This window comes from Heptranchias perlo, chromosome 12, assembly GCF_035084215.1.
Source record: "Heptranchias perlo isolate sHepPer1 chromosome 12, sHepPer1.hap1, whole genome shotgun sequence".
NCBI classification, from domain to species: domain Eukaryota; kingdom Metazoa; phylum Chordata; class Chondrichthyes; order Hexanchiformes; family Hexanchidae; genus Heptranchias; species Heptranchias perlo.
The window spans coordinates 73944385-73957627 of NC_090336.1; the positions used below are offsets into that span (position 1 = coordinate 73944385).

Genomic DNA, 13243 nt, shown 5'->3' on the forward strand with positions numbered 1-13243 from the left:
ACCTTGCAGGGTCGACTGGGCTTGGTGTTTTGCCGTTGTCGTGTCCGGTGCCTAGTGGTCCGATGCCGGGTGGTCCGTCCGGTTTTATTCTTATTGTGACTTTTTTTTAGCAAGATTTTACAACTGAGTGGCTTGCTAGGCCATTTCAGAGGGCGATTAAGAATCAACCACATTGCTACACCACGAGCTGTTATTTTGTGTAGTCGCCTTTGATGTGGCACCTTGTCGAAAGCCTTCTAGAAATCCACGTACACCACATCCTCAGGATCCCCTTTATCCACGTTGCTTGTTACTTCCTCAAAGAGCTTTAGTAAATTAGTCAAACACGATTTCCCTTTCACAAAGCCGTGTTGACTCTGCCTCGGCTAGGGGGCACAGTCTCAGGGTATGGGGTCGGCCATTTAGGACTGAGATGAGGAGGAATTTCTTCACTCAGAGGGTGGTGAATCTTTGGAATTCTCTCCCCCAGAGGGCTGTGGAGGCTCAGTCGTTGGGTAAAATTAAGGCTGAGATCGATAGATTTTTGGACTCGAGGGGAATCAAGGGATATGGGGATCGGGCAGGAAAGTGGAGTTGAGGTCGAAGATCAGCCATGATCTGATTGAATGGCGGAGCAGGCTCGAGGGGCCGAATGGCCTACTCCTGCTCCTATTTCTTTTGTTCTTATGTTTCGAGCTTTTTCCTATTTTTGTTTCACATTTCCAGCATTCACAGTTTTTCGCTTTTTATTGAATTTCACTGCTAAGAATTTAGTGTCGTGGGGACACGACCAGAAATTTTTAATGAAATACTTAAAAAAAAAACCCGCACTCTTTCCCTCAAAAGAAAACCCAGCTCACTGCAAGCACGACCAGGGCTATTTATATCCTGCATTCACTAATGAGAAAACATGTTCGGAGAGCAGACGGGAGGAGAGGCGAGTGGATTCTGTAACTTTCCCTGATCGAGAAGCCAGGCTGAGATTAAGGCTCGAAACTGGGGAGTAGCAGTGACATCGCAAACTGCGAGAATAGAAACAAGGTCTGTGAACCTGCTCCAGCTTGTGACACGTTTAGTTCAGTGTATTACTTGTGCTCTTTAGTCTAACACTGTCTTTTTATTTAAATCTGCACGTCACAAAAGGGAGAGCTTTACCGTAACAGTGCTCCTGGCGAGGCCGGCATTTATCGCCCATCCCTAATTGCCCCTTGAGAAGGTGGTGGTGAGCCGCCTTCTTGAACCGCTGCAGTCCGTGTGGTGAAGGTTCTCCCACAGAGCTCATCAGGGAGGGAATTCATTCTTTTAAGGATCTTCCAAGTATCTCGCTCGGCCACCAGAGAGCAGTTAAGAGTCAACCATGTTGGTGTGGGGACTGGAGTCACATATAGGCCCAGACCGGGTAAGGACGGCAGGTTTCCTTCCCTAAAGGACATTAGTCCAGTTGGGTTTTTAACGATAATCCGACGGCTTCACGGTCACTTTTACTGATGCCAGATTTTTAGTTTCAGTTTTTAAAAAAAAACTGAACTAAAATTCTCAAAACTGCCCATGGTGGGATTTAAAACCCATGTTCTCTGGATTATCAGTCCAGGCCTGTGGATCACCAGCCCAGTAACAAAACCACTACACTACCAGATCCACCACTGATGTCAAGTTGAGTTGGAAAATTTAGCAATTATTTTTTATTCGTTCGTGGGATGTGGGCGTCGCTGGCGAGGCCGGCATTTATTGCCCATCCCTAATTGCCCTCGAGAAGGTGGTGGTGAGCCGCCTTCTTGAACCGCTGCAGTCCGTGTGGTGACGGTTCTCCCACAGTGCTGTTAGGAAGGGAGCTCCAGGATTTTGACCCAGCGACGATGAAGGAACGGCCGATATATTTCCAAGTCGGGATGGTGTGTGACTTGGAGGGGAACGTGCAGGTGGTGTTGTTCCCATGTGCCTGCTGCCCTTGTCCTTTTAGGTGGTAGAGGTCGCGGGTTTGGGAGGTGCTGTCGAAGAAGCCTTGGCGAGTTGCTGCAGTGCATCTTGGAAATGAGCCTCCCCCTTCTTCTCACTTCGACTGACACACACTTAAGATGGGGAATGATTCCAGTCTCCACTATGTGGGCAATATATTGATCACAATTTAGCGTTTGCACGGCGAGGGTTTACTGTAAGAGGCCATGTGTGGTTCATTTCGAGTCCCGTATTAAACCAGCTGAACTATTAAGTGTTTTGTCAGTGGGCACAGCATTGACGTAAAACCACTTGAGCCTTGGCGCGGGAGAGATGTCAGAAAACAAACATGATGTGGAGATGCCGGTGATGGACTGGGGTTGACAATTGTAAACAATTTTACAACACCAAGTTATAGTCCTTCAAGGAGGAAGCCTCTGAAAGCTTGTAGATTTCAAATAAAAATCGTTGGACTATAACTTGGTGTTGTAAAATTGTTTACAACAGAAAACAAACAGGAATCGAGTTGAAAACAACTTTATTTACCAAACTCCACACACAAATAATGAGCTGGATGTCAGAGTCACCACCGTTACAGCTTGGTTTCAGAGTAACAAGAGCACAGCACTGCCTTAGCTTAGAGTTTGGCTCCAATGATCACGCTGTGTAACTTTTGTAGTTCACAACGGCAGCAAGCAAGGTAGCAATGCTCGGCTGAGCCTGATTCATTAATAAAAAGGTTTATAATCTCTGTAGGGTCAACGCTGAATCCTTCTTGGTGGTGATTTGACAAATAGTAAACGATTATTAGCACTGGTCTGTGAGACAGTAATCAGAGGGCACAAATTTAAAACCACAAATAGAATTAATGGGGAGGACAGAAGAAAATGTTTTCACAGAGGTCAGAATGTGGAATTATCTGCAACAAACCGTTGAAGCTAAAATAAAAACTGAAAATGCTGGAGCAGCTCAGCAAGTCAGGGAGCATCTGATGTTGAAGCAAGACTGGGTGGGATATTAAAGGGTACGGGGAGTGAGGGGGAGAGTGGGATTAGACTGGGTGGGATATTAAAGGGTACGGGGAGTGAGGGGGAGAGTGGGATTAGACTGGGTGGGATATTAAAGGGTACGGGGAGTGAGGGGGAGAGTGGGATTAGACTGGGAGGGATATTAAAGGGTACGGGGAGTGAGGGGGAGAGTGGGATTAGACTGGGTGGGATATTAAAGGGTGTGGGGAGTGAGGGGGAGAGTGGGATTAGACTGGGTGGGATATTAAAGGGTACGGGGAGTGAGGGGGAGAGTGGGATTAGACTGGGTGGGATATTAAAGGGTACGGGGAGTGAGGGGAGAGTGGGATTAGACTGGGTGGGATATTAAAGGGTATGGGGAGTGAGGGGGAGAGTGGGATTAGACTGGGAGGGATATTAAAGGGTACGGGGAGTGAGGGGAGAGTGGGATTAGACTGGGTGGGATATTAAAGGGTACGGGGAGTGAGGGGAGAGTGGGATTAGACTGGGTGGGATATTAAAGGGTACGGGGAGTGAGGGGGAGAGTGGGATTAGACTGGGTGGGATATTAAAGGGTACGGGGAGTGAGGGGGAGAGTGGGATTAGACTGGGTGGGATATTAAAGGGTGTGGGGAGTGAGGGGAGAGTGGGATTAGACTGGGTGGGATATTAAAGGGTACGGGGAGTGAGGGGGAGAGAGGGATTAGACTGGGTGGGATATTAAAGGGTACGGGGAGTGAGGGGAGAGTGGGATTAGACTGGGTGGGATATTAAAGGGTACGGGGAGTAAGGGGGAGAATTGGATTAGACCGGGTGGGATATTAAAGGGTACGGGGAGTGAGGGGGAGAGTGGGATTAGACTGGGTGGGATATTAAAGGGTACGGGGAGTGAGGGGGAGAGTGGGATTAGACTGGGTGGGATATTAAAGGGTACGGGGAGTGAGGGGGAGAGTGGGATTAGACTGGGTGGGATATTAAAGGGTACGGGGAGTGAGGGGGAGAGTGGGATTAGACTGGGTGGGATATTAAAGGGTACGGGGAGTGAGGGGGAGAGTGGGATTAGACTGGGTGGGATATTAAAGGGTACGGGGAGTGAGGGGGAGAGTGGGATTAGACTGGGTGGGATATTAAAGGGTACGGGGAGTGAGCGGGAGAGTGGGATTAGACCGGGTGGGATATTAAAGGGTACGGGGAGTGAGGGGGAGAGTGGGATTAGACTGGGTGGGATATTAAAGGGTACGGGGAGTGAGGGGAGAGTGGGATTAGACTGGGTGGGATATTAAAGGGTACGGGGAGTGAGCAGGAGAGTGGGATTAGACCGGGTGGGATATTAAAGGGTACGGGGAGTGAGGGGAGAGTGGGATTAGACTGGGTGGGATATTAAAGGGTACGGGGAGTGAGGGGGAGAGTGGGATTAGACTGGGTGGGATATTAAAGGGTACGGGGAGTGAGGGGGAGAGTGGGATTAGACTGGGTGGGATATTAAAGGGTACGGGGAGTGAGGGGGAGAGTGGGATTAGACTGGGTGGGATATTAAAGGGTACGGGGAGTGAGGGGAGAGTGGGATTAGACTGGGTGGGATATTAAAGGGTACGGGGAGTGAGGGGGAGAGTGGGATTAGACTGGGTGGGATATTAAAGGGTACGGGGAGTGAGGGGGAGAGTAGGATTAGACTGGGTGGGATATTAAAGGGTACAGGGAGTGAGGGGAGAGTGGGATTAGACTGGGTGGGATATTGAAGGGTACGGGGAGTGAGGGGGAGAGTGGGATTAGACTGGGTGGGATATTAAAGGGTACGGGGAGTGAGGGGAGAGTGGGATTAGACTGGGTGGGATATTGAAGGGTACGGGGAGTGAGGGGGAGAGTGGGATTAGACTGGGTGGGATATTAAAGGGTACGGGGAGTGAGGGGAGAGTGGGATTAGACTGGGTGGGATATTAAAGGGTGTGGGGAGTGAGGGGGAGAGTGGGATTAGACTGGGTGGGATATTAAAGGGTACGGGGAGTGAGGGGGAGAGTGGGATTAGACTGGGTGGGATATTAAAGGGTACGGGGAGTGAGGGGGAGAGTGGGATTAGACTGGGTGGGATATTAAAGGGTACGGGGAGTGAGGGGGAGAGTGGGATTAGACTGGGTGGGATATTAAAGGGTACGGGGAGTGAGGGGGAGAGTGGGATTAGACTGGGTGGGATATTAAAGGGTACGGGGAGTGAGGGGGAGAGTGGGATTAGACTGGGTGGGATATTAAAGGGTACGGGGAGTGAGGGGAGAGTGGGATTAGACTGGGTGGGATATTAAAGGGTACGGGGAGTGAGGGGAGAGTGGGATTAGACTGGGTGGGATATTAAAGGGTGCGGGGAGTGAGGGGGAGAGTGGGATTAGACTGGGTGGGATATTAAAGGGTACAGGGAGTGAGGGGAGAGTGGGATTAGACTGGGTGGGATATTGAAGGGTACGGGGAGTGAGGGGGAGAGTGGGATTAGACTGGGTGGGATATTAAAGGGTACGGGGAGTGAGGGGGAGAGTGGGATTAGACTGGGTGGGATATTAAAGGGTACGGGGAGTGAGGGGGAGAGTGGGATTAGACTGGGTGGGATATTAAAGGGTACGGGGAGTGAGGGGGAGAGTGGGATTAGACTGGGTGGGATATTAAAGGGTACGGGGAGTGAGGGGGAGAGTGGGATTAGACTGGGTGGGATATTAAAGGGTACGGGGAGTGAGGGGAGAGTGGGATTAGACTGGGTGGGATATTAAAGGGGATGGGGAGTGAGGGGGGAGAGTGGGATTAGACTGGGTGGGATATTAAAGGGTACGGGGAGTGAGGGGAGAGTGGGATTAGACTGGGTGGGATATTAAAGGGTGTGGGGAGTGAGGGGAGAGTGGGATTAGACTGGGTGGGATATTAAAGGGTATGGGGAGTGAGGGGGAGAGTGGGATTAGACTGGGTGGGATATTAAAGGGTACAGGGAGTGAGGGGAGAGTGGGATTAGACTGGGTGGGATATTAAAGGGTACGGGGAGCGAGGGGGAGAGTGGGATTAGACTGGGTGGGATATTAAAGGGTACGGGGAGTGAGGGGGAGAGTGGGATTAGACTGGGTGGGATATTAAAGGGTACGGGGAGTGAGGGGGAGAGTGGGATTAGACTGGGTGGGATATTAAAGGGTACGGGGAGTGAGGGGAGAGTGGGATTAGACTGGGTGGGATATTAAAGGGTACGGGTAGTGAGGGGAGAGTGGGATTAGACTGGGTGGGATATTAAAGGGTACGGGGAGTGAGGGGAGAGTGGGATTAGACTGGGTGGGATATTAAAGGGTGTGGGGAGTGAGGGGGAGAGTGGGATTAGACTGGGTGGGATATTAAAGGGTGTGGGGAGTGAGGGGGAGAGTGGGATTAGACTGGGTGGGATATTAAAGGGTGTGGGGAGTGAGGGGGAGAGTGGGATTAGACCGGGTGGGATATTAAAGGGTACGGGGAGTGAGGGGGAGAGTGGGATTAGACTGGGTGGGATATTAAAGGGTACGGGGAGTGAGGGGAGAGTGGGATTAGACTGGGTGGGATATTAAAGGGTACGGGGAGTGAGCGGGAGAGTGGGATTAGACTGGGTGGGATATTAAAGGGTACGGGGAGTGAGGGGGAGAGTGGGATTAGACTGGGTGGGATATTAAAGGGTGTGGGGAGTGAGGGGGAGAGTGGGATTAGACTGCGTGGGATATTAAAGGGTACGGGGAGTGAGGGGGAGAGTGGGATTAGACTGGGTGGGATATTAAAGTGTACGGGGAGTGAGGGGGAGAGTGGGATTAGACTGGGTGGGATATTAAAGGGTACGGGGAGTGAGGGGGAGAGTGGGATTAGACTGGGTGGGATATTAAAGGGTACGGGGAGTGAGGGGGAGAGTGGGATTAGACTGGGTGGGATATTAAAGGGTGTGGGGAGTGAGGGGAGAGTGGGATTAGACTGCGTGGGATATTAAAGGGTGTGGGGAGTGAGGGGGAGAGTGGGATTAGACTGCGTGGGATATTAAAGGGTACGGGGAGTGAGGGGGAGAGTGGGATTAGACTGGGTGGGATATTAAAGGGTACGGGGAGTGAGGGGAGAGTGGGATTAGACTGGGTGGGATATTAAAGGGTACAGGGAGTGAGGGGGAGAGTGGGATTAGACTGGGTGGGATATTAATGGGTACGGGGAGTGAGGGGGAGAGTGGGATTAGACTGGGTGGGATATTAAAGGGTACGGGGAGTGAGGGGAGAGTGGGATTAGACTGGGTGGGATATTGAAGGGTACGGGGAGTGAGGGGAGAGTGGGATTAGATTGGGTGGGATATTAAAGGGTACGGGGAGTGAGGGGGAGAGTGGGATTAGACTGGGTGGGATATTAATGGGTACGGGGAGTGAGGGGGAGAGTGGGATTAGACTGGGTGGGATATTAAAGGGTACGGGGAGTGAGGGGAGAGTGGGATTAGACTGGGTGGGATATTAACGGGTACGGGGAGTGAGGGGAGAGTGGGATTAGACTGGGTGGGATATTAAAGGGTGTGGGGAGTGAGGGGGAGAGTGGGATTAGACTGGGTGGGATATTAAAGGGTACAGGGAGTGAGGGGAGAGTGGGATTAGACTGGGTGGGATATTAAAGGGTACAGGGAGTGAGGGGGAGAGTGGGATTAGACTGGGTGGGATATTAAAGGGTACGGGGAGTGAGGGGAGAGTGGGATTAGACTGGGTGGGATATTAAAGGGTACGGGGAGTGAGGGGAGAGTGGGATTAGACTGGGTGGGATATTAAAGGGTACGGGGAGTGAGGGGAGAGTGGGATTAGACTGGGTGGGATATTAAAGGGTACAGGGAGTGAGGGGGAGAGTGGGATTAGACTGGGTGGGATATTAAAGGGTACAGGGAGTGAGGGGGGGAGTGGAATGTAATTCATTGGCTGTAAACTGGGATGTCCTGAGGTGGTGATAATTGCTGTATAAATGCAAGTTTTTAAAAATTATTATTTCACTCTGATTTATCATCAAGTGTTAGTGTGAAGGATAAACCCACCCTTAAATATAAGCTCGCACTGCCTGAAACGATAATTGGGACATCAGGAGCTGGTGTGATGACCTGTCAGCACTTTCAAACTGAACAGCTGAAGAGATTGATTAAAAAAAACAGAAAGATTTCAATATTCATTTGGGAGGGGTGTTTTTTGTTTTGAGTTGCCTACATACCATCTCAGATCAGACAACCTCCCAGTGCGAGAAGGCAGATCTCTCTGCAGCAGGAGATTATTTATAGATCCTGAGCACAGAGTTGGCCTCAACAGTTCACCGTTCTGGTGGGAAAGTGACTCTCGGGGGTAATGTTGGGGGTGAGGGAAACTTTCCAGTATGTGCTGGTGGCAAGTTATATTCCCCCTCTGGTGAATACTCTAGAAATGACCCTTTACCTGTAAGAAAGGAGACAGGAACAGGAGGAGGCCATTCAGCCCCTCAGGCTTGTTCCACCATTCGATTAGACCATGGCTGACCCGTATCGCAACTCCAAACCCCCTCGATACCCTCACCCAACAAAAATCTATCCATCTCAGTCCTGAAAACTGCAATTGATCCCCAGCCTCAAATTACAGCGTTTACAGATTTTTATACAGAATTTACAGCACAGAAACAGGCCATTCGGCCCAACTAGGTCTATGCCAGCGTTTACGCTCCACACGAGCCTCTCTGATGATATCTTCCCACTCTGCCCCATATCCCCCTATCCCCTTTCTCCCTCCTGTACGCATCGGGCCTCCCCTTAAATACATTGATGCTCTCCGCGTGGCAGTGAGTTCCACGTTCTCACCACTCTCTGTGTAAAGAAATTTCTCCTAAATTCTTTATTTGATCCATTAGTGACCACCTTATATTTATGCCCCCTTGTTTTAGACCATAAGAGATAGGAGAAGGAGCAGGCCATTCGGCCCCTCGAGCCTGCTCCGCCATTCAATGAGATCACGGCTGATCTGATTTTTACCTCAACTCCACTTTCCCGCCCTTTTCCCCATATCCTTTGACTCCCTCGCTGATCAAAAATTTGTCTAACTCAGCCTTGAGTGCAGCCTTCTTCTGGTCTCACCCACAAGTGGAAACAATTTTTCCACATCCACCCCTATTGAACCCCTTCATAATTTTAAAGACCTCCATCAGGTCACCTCTGAGTCTTCACTTTTCCAAGAAAAAAAAAGAGCCCCAGCCTGTTCAATCTTTCCTGATAAATCCTAAATTCGGACTATCCAGCAATGAAGCAACAGCGTTAAGAACAGCCCTTTCCCAAAGTGGGGAGAAAGAGGGGCAGAATGTGACTTCTGTTAGAGCATTTAACAAATTACACTTCCAAGTTTATGCCATGGGCAGCTGCCATTATCCCCCTCTGGTACCTTTAATTAAGTTAGTTCTATCAAATTCTATTACAGTCTATTGCAGCTTGCAGAGGTCCCATTCCCTGCCCAAAGGCCCCAGCAATTCCCAAAGTCCCATGATCCCTGCTCAAACCCTCAACCTATTCCCAAAGTCCGATGTCCCCTGCTCAAACCCTCTCAATCTATTCCCAAAATCCCACAGGATGCACTGCAGCAACTCGCCAAGGCTTCTTCGACAGCACCTCCCAAACCCGCGACCTCTACCACCTAGAAGGACAAGAGCAGCAGGCGCATGGGAACAACACCACCTGCACGTTCCCCTCCGAGTCGCACACCATCCCGACTTGGAAATATATCGGCCGTTCCTTCATCGTCGCTGGGTCAAAATCCTGGAACTCCCTTCCTAACAGCACTGTGGGAGAACCTTCACCACACGGACTGCAGCGGTTCAAGGCGGCGGCTCACCACCACCTTCTCAAGGGGGCAATTAGGGATGGGCAATAAATGCCGGCCTCGCCAGCGACGCCCGCATCCCACGAACGAATATACATATATAAAAAAAACCCTGCTCAAACCCTCTCAACCCATTCCCAAAGTCCCATGCTCAATTTAACCCTTACAATAACAGAGTCCAAAGAATTTTTTTTTTCAAATCATCTTTATTTCCACCAGAAAATGTACAACGTCTTAAATTTTGTTGAACAAACAAGAGAATTGTCAGCAAGTTGGCGACACGGACCCTCTCCCCCAACACTCGGAGTGGGGTCCACGATACTGCTGTTTAAAGGGGGATTATTTCACCTTTGTGAATGCCCTGGGTCAGGATAACAATGCAGTTTGGAGAGGACTGTTAACCAGGTTACTGTGGGCAACACTGAAGAATTGTGCTCACCGCCAATCGGTGAGATACGGTTTATAGAGAGACCGTCAAGAAGGGTCAGGGAACGTCTCCCGCCTGACACAGGAAGTGGCTTTTAGTTTTATGTCTCGGCATTGATTAATCTCGTTCTTCTTGCAACCTGGCACGAGTTTCAACTCCCTAACAGTCGGGCAGTGCTGTTCGACATTCTACTGCCTCATTCAAGTATTCCAGTGCCCCAGGTAAAAGAACGGGGCAATTCCCCCCCACCCCAAATAAAGAACGGGGCAATCCCCCCCTCAAATAAAGAACAGGGCAATCCCCCCCCTCAAATAAAGAACGGGGCAATCCCCCCCCTCAAATAAAGAACGGGGCAATCCCCCCCCAAATAAAGAACGGGGCAATCCCCCCCCAAATAAAGAACGGGGCAATCCTCCCCCAAATAAAGAACGGGGCAATCCTCCCCCCAAATAAAGAACGGGGCAATCCCCCCCCAAATAAAGAACGGGGCAATCCCCCCCCCCAAATAAAGAACGGGGCAATCCCCCCCCCCAAATAAAGAACGGGGCAATCACCCTCCCCCCCAAATAAAGAACGGGGCAATCCCCCCCCCAAATAAAGAACGGGGCAATCCCCCCCCCTCAAATAAAGAACGGGGCAATCCCCCCCCCCAAGTAAAGAACGGGGCAATCCCCCCCCCAAATAAAGAACAGGGCAATCCCCCCCCAAATAAAGAACAGGGCAATCCCCCCCCCAAATAAAGAACAGGGCAATCCTCCCCCCCCAAATAAAGAACGGGGCAATCCCCCCCCCCAAATAAAGAACGGGGCAATCCCCCCCCCCCAAATAAAGAACGGGGCAATCCCCCCCCCAAATAAAGAACGGGGCAATCCTCCCCCCCAAATAAAGAACGGGGCAATCCCCCCCCCCAAATAAAGAACGGGGCAATCCCCCCCTCAAATAAAGAACGGGGCAATCCCCCCCCCAAATAAAGAACGGGGCAATCCCCCCCTCAAATAAAGAACGGGGCAATCCCCCCCCCAAATAAAGAACGGGGCAATCCCCCCCCCAAATAAAGAACGGGGCAATCCCCCCCCCAAATAAAGAACGGGGCAATCCCCCCCCCAAATAAAGAACGGGGCAATCCCCCCCCCAAATAAAGAACAGGGCAATCCTCCCCCCCAAATAAAGAACAGGGCAATCCCCCCCCAAATAAAGAACGGGGCAATTCCCCCCTCAAATAAAGAACGGGGCAATCCCCCCCCCCAAATAAAGAACGGGGCAATTCCCCCCTCAAATAAAGAACGGGGCAATCCCCCCCCCCAAATAAAGAACGGGGCAATTCCCCCCCAAATAAAGAACGGGGCAATCCCCCCCCCAAGTGCCCCAGGTAAAGAAGAGGGCAATCCCCCCCCACCCAGGTAAAGAACGGGGCAATTCCCCCCTTCCCCCAGTGCCCCAGGTAAAGAACAGGGCAATTCCCCCCTTCCCCCAGTGCCCCAGGTAAAGAACGGGGCAATTCCCCCCCCACCCAGGTAAAGAACAGGGCAATTCCCCCCCCTCCCATCCCCCAGGTAAAGAACAGGGCAATTCCCCCCCCACCCAGGTAAAGAACAGGGCAATTCCCCCCCCCCACCCCCAGGTAAAGAACAGGGCAATCCCCCCCCTCCCATCCCCCAGTGTTTGAATTAGATGATAGAGACCCCAGTCTCAGTCAAAGTGGGAGACAGAGTAGCTCACATGTACCTTCTCGAGGGCAATCAGGGATGGGCAATAAATGCCGGCCTCGCCAGCGACGCCCACATCCCGTTAACAAACACAAAAAAAAACTAATGCCCCAGTCAGTTGGGGCATTTATTGCAGCAACACGTCTGTAAAGCTGGTCAATTTTGGCAGAAAGTAATACTGACGTACGGTTAGCCTTAATCACACAGTCCTGAGCGAAACCCGCAATCGGGCTTCGTTAGTGAAAGCCTTTAATGGGATCGGCAGAATGTTTACCATCAGCCCTCTCCTCTCCTCCTCTCGACATTATTGAGAAAAGTTTCAATACATAACATGAGGTATTTGTTGGAGGTGCAACAGGACAAGTGGGAGGGGGGGGGGGGAAGAGAAACGAGGCAGCTGGAGACTGCGGACCCTGAAGAGGTGATGAGCAGGGAAAAGGGGGTTTTGAAACCCAGTGTCGCCCACGCTGCGCAGAGCGGAGAGTGGGATTAATTGCCCCTTCTCCAACACTCAATCCAGGGCGCAGTTCTGAGACGAGCTTCCTCCCACCGAGCAGCTGCTTGCTTCCTCCAAGCTACCTGTTGGATGTCTGGGCCTCCTCGGGCTCTACATACACAGTACACGTACTTAAGTTTGCAATTTGCATTTTAAACGAAGAAAACACCTCATTAACACTCAACGGCAAGTGTATACTCCCCCTCCACCAAAAACAATGAATCACCGAAAACGCTGCCAGCTTGTTCCCCGTGTAGGGATTCGATACCCTCTGGGGATCAGTGAAGCATTGCAACATTGAAGACTCTACATTATAACCCAACAACTTTACTCTATGTACAAAACGATATTTAGATGGGAAGCCATGTTTTCAGCACTGAAAAACAAAACGCAGGCATTCGTTTTTAAAATAAAATAAAAAAAATCGCATCAGCTCAAAGTACAAAGTATAAAACAATTCTCTGTTTTCAAGATCCTGCAACTTTTCAGTTAGTGATTTATATACAATATTTATGACAGGGGCACAATCCCCCCGCCAGCGACGCTGAAATATGACACGGAATCACAGAGTAACTAGTGTAAGAATAATTTAGTGTGATTTTAAAATCTACGGCTCTATACAACTGGAGACCTGTCAGTCTGAGCAGCTGACGGCGAGCGTCACACACAGGGACCCACACCCGCCTCGTTTATACAGGTTTGGTTGCTCCTCCATACTTCTCTCCGCTGTCACCTTCTTACACTACTTGTTTCTCTCTCTTTCACTCTCTCTCTCTCTTTCCCCCTCCATCAGCATCTTGCACCAGTGTGTTGAATGAATCTTCCAGTGTTCCTGTGAACTACACACAGACACACACAATCACAAT

The 13243-nt window shown here is 50.6% G+C and overlaps 1 protein-coding gene across 3 annotated transcripts in view; it reads right to left on the reverse strand.

Moving 5' to 3' along the window:
* Nucleotides 1-11823: 11823 nt before the first annotated feature.
* LOC137328094 (GTPase HRas) overlaps nucleotides 11824-13243 on the reverse strand; it is a 68926-nt gene continuing 67506 nt past the window's right edge. For all 3 annotated transcript variants that reach the window (XM_067994267.1, XM_067994265.1, XM_067994266.1), the window contains exon 6: nucleotides 11824-13216. The gene's annotated coding sequence lies outside the window, so the exon portion shown is untranslated. The remainder of the gene's footprint in view (nucleotides 13217-13243) is intronic.